This window comes from Anolis sagrei, chromosome 3 (assembly GCF_037176765.1).
Source record: "Anolis sagrei isolate rAnoSag1 chromosome 3, rAnoSag1.mat, whole genome shotgun sequence".
NCBI lineage: Eukaryota > Metazoa > Chordata > Lepidosauria > Squamata > Dactyloidae > Anolis > Anolis sagrei.
Genome location: NC_090023.1, coordinates 142,174,658 through 142,181,513, shown reverse-complemented (window position 1 = coordinate 142,181,513; position 6,856 = coordinate 142,174,658). Strand labels below are relative to the sequence as shown.

The 6,856-nt window shown below is 46.3% G+C and overlaps 1 protein-coding gene across 3 annotated transcripts in view; it reads left to right on the top strand.

Moving 5' to 3' along the window:
• Positions 1–5,210: 5,210 nt before the first annotated feature.
• The window catches only part of MAPK8 (mitogen-activated protein kinase 8), a 32,064-nt gene continuing 30,418 nt past the window's right edge, over positions 5,211–6,856 (top strand). For 2 of the 3 annotated variants that reach the window (XM_060769318.2, XM_060769316.2), the window contains exon 1: positions 5,211–5,366. The gene's annotated coding sequence lies outside the window, so the exon portion shown is untranslated. The remainder of the gene's footprint in view (positions 5,367–6,856) is intronic. The other variant, XM_060769317.2, reaches the window with a different exon arrangement.

Sequence of the window (6,856 nt, the reverse complement as noted above, 5' to 3'; positions counted from 1 at the left end):
AGTTTCTGATACAGAACATATGCCACCCAGTAGTCACCATCTGCTCACCTACAGAAAATGATATTTAATAATCTAGAGCTGATGTGATCTATCTAATGCAATTTTCTGCATCAGCACCCCAAATAACCCCAGGAAGAGGCCTAAAAACAAAGACACCAAGAAAAAATTTTTTTTTTGGTTGGGCTGTGTTATTATTTGTAGTAGTAACAATGAGGGTGTGGACCATATTTTAGTTCTTGCAGACCACTGGTGGTCCATGGACCACAGGTTCAAAACCACTGCCGTAGTGCTATACGAGAAGATAAAGCAACATCCTAGGACCGAGAAGAAAGAGAGAAAGAATCTGATGTAGACAGAAAACGTGTTTTACAGCTCATTAAGATAAGTGAAAACCTGTCATCATACATTTAACTAACTTATCTAATGCATTTTGATAAATGAGCAAATGTAAAAAGGCAAAGAAATATGTCTTATTTCTTCAGTTAGGCCTTACTATACTGGATAATTAAAGATCATGTTCATGTTACAATACACATATTATATTACCCAGCTACAAGACAAACCTTATCTCAGATCTCTCTACAGTAATGTCATTTAAGAGAAATGGATACAACCTTATACAGAAGGTAGTATTCAGAGTCCACCTTCGATTCAAAGGAAGTTTAATTTAGGAAAACATTATCAGATATACACATAGTGCCAGAGTTCAGGATATTCCTCTTATGAATCTCACAAATTAAACAGATGCCATCGTACTTTGCAGCGTCATTGTCAACGGCCAAAGTCCCCTGTAGAATCTTTTTCCTGGGCTTCTGTGATGTCACACAAACTCAGATTACACATCTTTCCCTGAGAATAGTATGAATCACACTGCAAAGGACTTTCTGGTCCTGTCTTCTGCTGAAGCTTCACTGGGGCTGGTGAGGTAGACAGAATAATACCACCTTTCCGTAGGTCCCAAAGTCTGTTGTCATGCCTCCTAGCACCCTCAAGTCTCACTTGGAAGCACCTCCAAGCTTTCATATCAGGCATGTAGCCGGGGGGGGGGGGGGGGGGGCTCGGGGGGCTTCAGCCCCCCCCCCGAAATTCTCATGGTGGTTCGCGAAAAGGCCTTACTGGTGCATTATTTAAACTGTTATGTTTATTCATATCATGATCTGATCACCATACTCAATCTATCCCATATGCATGGGAGTATTGGGGTAATGATACAAAAGGTTTGCTAGGCTAGACCCTCTTTCACTCAGACTCAGCCCCCCCCCCGAAACTCAGCCCCCCCTGAAATTTTTTTAGCCCCCCCCCCCCCCCCCCCCGAAACAAAATCCTGGCTACGGGCCTGTTTCATATGTTTCTCCAAGCTGCTCATTTTCATTGGCAACAATCTCTCATGATCTTTGTTCCTTTTCCCTCAACAAATGTTGGGTATGTGTGCCACAATATGAATGAACGATAATTCCTAAAATCATGGGTCATTTCCCCCAGAACTCTGTCAGTATTCAAAGTTGGTCATGTTTGATAAATGTGCCATGCTTGGTCCAGATCCATCACTGGTGGGAGTTTGTTGGGAGAAGCACATGAGTGAAGCCGGCAAAGTGAATGAGCAAAAGGAAGACATATAGCAGCAAGGCATTACCACTGGCAAAGTGTACTCATATTGCACAATTGCTGTAGTTTGATGCCACTTTAACAGCCATGGCTCCACCCTATGGAATCCTGGAATCTGTGGTTTGGTAAGGAACTTGGAACTCTCCACTGTATTCTTACGCTGTAGGACAGAGAGCTGACAGTGAATTCTAAGTCCTTATCAAATTACAAGACCCAGAATTCTGTGGGATGGACCCATGACCGTTAAAGTGGTGTTGTAACTTCAACTATAGGGGGAACATAGATATATCCCAGGTTTCTTACTCTTAAAAATCTGTGGCACTTGAAGGTTGCTCAGTACAATGAACCACAATGCTGATAGGCCTATCTTGAGGTGGTCACTATGCTCAGTTGAATAAAAGATTGGAAAATCGAGTCTCTGCATTTATTTACAGATTTTACTGTTCATTTGTATGCTGGAATACAAACACAGACTTCACATTTGAAACAAAATTGTGCTGGATCAGGTTAATGATTCAGTAGAGCAGTGTTTCTCAAACTGTGCTCCTCCAGGTGTTTTGGACTTCAGCTCCTAGAAATCCCAGCCAGCATACAAGCTGTTAGAACTGTGGGAGCTGAAACCCAAAACATCTGAGGAAGCACAGTTTGAGAAACCCTTCAATAGAGAAAAGCAAATACAAACACCCTCTGGACAAATTTTGCTAAGATAACCTCACGATAAAGACCTACCTTAGAGTCACTATATTTATTTATTTTATTTATTTACTTTACTTATATACCGCTGTTCTCAGCCCGAAGGTGACTCACAGCAGTTCACAACAAATAATGTCAGAAATGACTTGAAGTAATACAAGAGATTCCTCCGTGGGAATTGCAAAGCAGGATATTATATACTATCTTAGGTACCCAGTGATGTAATTTGGCTATGTAATCTGGTAAGGATAAACATTAGAAAAAGTAATTGTGTGTTTTTGGATGTTATGAGTGGTCCCGTTAGAAAATGCATATGGATCAGGGTGAGCTGCAAGTCCCACTATCATCTGTTATTTTCCCCCAACGTTGGGCATGTTGAGTCTGTGTGCCAAGGCTGGTTCAGATCAGTTGCTGGTTGGGTTCACAGTGCTCTCTGGATGCAGGTAAACTGCAAGTCCTGAAATTCAAGGTCAATTCCCCCAAAACCCACCACTATTCAAAGTTGAACATGTGGGGTATGTGTGCCACATGAGGTCCAGATCCATTTTCAGCTGGGTTCACCATGCTCTCTGGATGCAGATGAACTACAACTCCCAAAAGTCAAGGTTAACCCCCGCTCCATACCCCACCGGTATTCTAAGTTGGGTATGTTGGATTTGTGTGCCAAGTTTGATTCAGATCCGTCATTGGACTGGGTTCACAGTGCTCTCCGGATGTGGGTGAATGGCAACTCCCAAAATTCATTGAAAGCCACTTCCCCCCATGTATTTAAAATTGGGCATGTGTAGCAAGTGTGGTTCGGATTCATCATTGGCTGGGTTCACAGTGCTTGCTGGATGTGGATGAACTACAACTCCCGAAATCATGGGTCAGTCTATTCTAAACCCCCCAGTATTCAAAGTTGACCATGTTGGGTATGTGTGCCAAGTTTGGTCCAGGTCTGTTGTCAGCTGGGTTCAGGGTGCCATCTGGATGTGGGTGAACTATAACTCCTGAAATCTAGAGTCAATCCCCCCACAAAGCCCTCCAGTATGTTCTGTTGGTTGACAGAAAAGGCTGCTGGCAAAAAAGATAAGACTGGTGAAATGTCTGCCCTTAGAGGCTGAGAAAGTATTGAAGAGAAACAACTGGAAAAGCTGACATGATACAAGGATTTAAAGATCGAACTGCAAAGACTCTGGCACAAGCCAGTCAAGGTGGTCCCGGTGGTGATCGGCACACTGGGTGCAGTGCCTAAAGACCTTGACCTGCACTTAAAACACAATTGGCGCTGACAAAATTACCATCTGCCAGCTGCAAAAGGCCACCTTACTGGGATCTGCACGCATTATTCGCCAATACATCACACAGTCCTAGTCACTTGGGAAGTGTCTGACGTGTGATCCAATACAACAGCCAGCAGAGTGTCTGCTGTGGACTCATCTTGTGTTTCTAATAATAATAATCATAATCAAATCATAATAAACTTTATTTATAACCCGCCACCATCTCCCCAAAGGGGACTCGGGACGGCTAACATGAGGCCAAGCCCAAAAATAACACAGCATAATTAGACACAAAAACAACAGAAAAATGTTGTTGTTCATTCGTTCAGTCGTCTCCGACTCTTTGTGACCTCATGGACCAGCCCATGCCAGAGCTCCCTGTCGGCCGTCACCACCCCCAGCTCCTTCAAGGTCAGTCCAGTCACTTCAAGGATGCCATCCATCCATCTTGCCCTTGGTCGGCCCCTCTTCCTTTTACCTTCCACTTTCCCCAGCATAATTGTCTTCTCTAGGCTTTGCTGTCTTCTCATGATGTGGCCAAAATACTTCCACTTTGTCTCTAGTATCCTTCCCTCCAGTGAGCAGCCGGGCTTTATTTCCTGGAGGATGGACTGTTTGGATCTTCTCGCAGTCCAAGGCACTCTCAGCACTTTCCTCCAGCACCACAGCTCAAAGGCATCTATCTTCCTTCGCTCAGCCTTCCCTAAGGTCCAGCTCTCACATCCGTAGGTGACTACAGGGAATACCATGGCTTTGACTAGGCGGATCTTTGTTGCCAGTCTGATGTCTCTGCTCTTTACTATTTTATCGAGACTGGACATTGCTCTCCGCCCAAGAAGTAAGCGTCTTCTGATTTCCTGGCCACAGTCTGCATCTGCAGTAATCTTTGCACCTAGAAATACAAAGTCTGTCACGGCCTCCACATTTTCTCCCTCTATTTTCCAGTTGTCAATCATTCTTGTTGCCATAATCTTGGTTTTTTTGATGTTTAGCTGCAACCCGGCTTTTGCGAACAGAAAAATACATCACAACAAAATACATAATATAACAAAATAAAATAAACAGTGCAAAATAACATAATAAAATCAAACACAAAGGGCGGGCCAAATGCATGAGATAAAATGTTAAAGCAGAATATTATATTTCAAACAGATTATGAAAACGAAGGCAGGTATCACACTAGAAGAAGAGGCAAGGAGTCTGCAAGCCATGTGGCTGCCTCCTCCTCCTGCGGAATTCTGGGACTTGTTGTTTAGAGGAGAGGCCTTTGAAAGGCTCAGCCAAGAGAGGCCCTGGGCCTCACTCAACTACAACTCCCAGAATTCTGCAGGAGGAGGCAGCAGCAGCGACAGGGTGACAGGTGGGCGGCCTCCTCTCTCAGCGCCAATGAGTGGGGTATAGCGTGAAGCCCCCTCGAGAAGCGCGCGCTGCGTGGCCATAGCAACCCATTCGGCGCCCTTGGACAAATCACAGTCTCCCATCTTCAAGGGGGACGCCAAGGCCGCGTTCAGTCTGAACCCAACCGGAAGGGGCTGGAAGGCGCGCCAAGCACTGCCCCCCCCCCAGGCAGCCAGGGGGAGGGGCTGCCACGCGCAGGTGCGGCGCCGGTGACGTCACTCCGCCTGGTCACCCCGAGCGGCGGATGCGGAAGCGGCCCACCAACCACCGCAGACCGGAAGCGCCGCCGCGGTGCCCATCCCGCCTATGCCTCAGTCCCTGCTTAGTCGCCCGGGGAGGAGGAGGAGAAGGAGGAGCGCCGCAGTCCGGCGCCGGCCGCCACCCGCCTCGGGTGCTCTCTGCCGGGTGAGCCAGCCTGGAGGGGCGGGAAGGCTTGGTCAGCGCGGCCTTGGCCGGCCTCGGGGTGGGAGAAGGAGGAGGAGGGGGGCGAGAGAGGGAGGCTGGGTCTGGCGAGAGGCGCAGGCAGGCTGGAGGCCCCGCCTGAGGGAAAGGGATAGCGGACCTGTGTTTATCTCATGGCTGAGGAAGCAGTGCACGTCCATGTGTGAGGAAGCGGACCTTACTGAAATCAAGATCAGCTGCCTTCACATCATTCCCTTCATCTACCAAGCTTGTAACTGTCGAGCAAAATACTCCTGTACTCCTGTACTGGGTTGCTGTGGGTTTTATTGTGCTGTATGGCCATGTTCCAGTAGCATTCTCTTCTGACGTTTCTCCTGCATCTATGGCAGGCATCCTCGGGGTTTTGAGGTCTGTGGGAATGAGGCAAGTGGGGTCATTGGAATGTCCAGGGTGGGGGAAAGAACTGTTTGTCTGTTTGAGGCAAGTGTGATTATTGCAATTGGCCAGCTTGATTAGCAACTGAAAAGCCCTGCAGCTGCAAAGCCTGGCGGTTTCTGCCTGGGGACGTGCTTTGTTTGAGAGATGTAAACTGCACTTGGTTGTTTTGTCGAAGTGAGACCTCACTACCTCTGAGGATGCTTGCCATAGATGCATGCGAAACGTCAGGGGAAAATGCCTCTAGAACTTGGCCATATAGCCCGGAAAATCCTACAACAACCCACTGGCACTTGATTGCTGACTAGAGTTCCCCTGCTTCTGAGAGCCCTTCCACACATTCCTATATCCCAGAATATCAAGGCAGAAAATCCCACAATATCTACTTTGAACTGGGCTATCTGAGTCTACACTGCCATATATTCTAGTTCAAAGCAGAAAATGTGAGATTTTCTGCCTTGATATTCTGGGATATAGGGATGTGTGGAAGAGCCCTGAATGGTGTTCTTTATTTGCTGTCTTGATTCTGGTGTTTTTTTTTAATACTGGTAATCAGATTTTATTTATTTTCATGGTTCTCTCCTTTTTGTTGAAATTGTCCACATGCTTGTGGATTTTGATGACTTCTCTATGTAGTCTGACATATTGGTTGTCAAAGTGGTCCAGCATTTCTGTGTTTTCAAATAGTATTCAGTGTCCAGGTTGGTTTAGCAAAAGGTGCCCCCAGGCAACAATAGCCAGGCTTTGCCACTGTAAGGCTACTCAGTTGTTAATCAAGCTGGCTAATTGCAACATTCACACTTGCCTCAAATAAACAAGAGTTCACACTGGATTTTCCACACACACACACATTTAATCTGAGAATTCCCACAGACTTCTCCCTCTAGTTGTCAACACAACTAGAATCCCCACAGACCTCTGAACAAACCTGTGAGGATGCCTGCCATAGATGCAGGTGAAACGTCAGGAGAGAATGCTTCTGGAACATGGCCATACAGCACAAAAAAATTCACAGCAACTCAGTGATTCAGCAACACATACTCCTGAACTGTTATGCA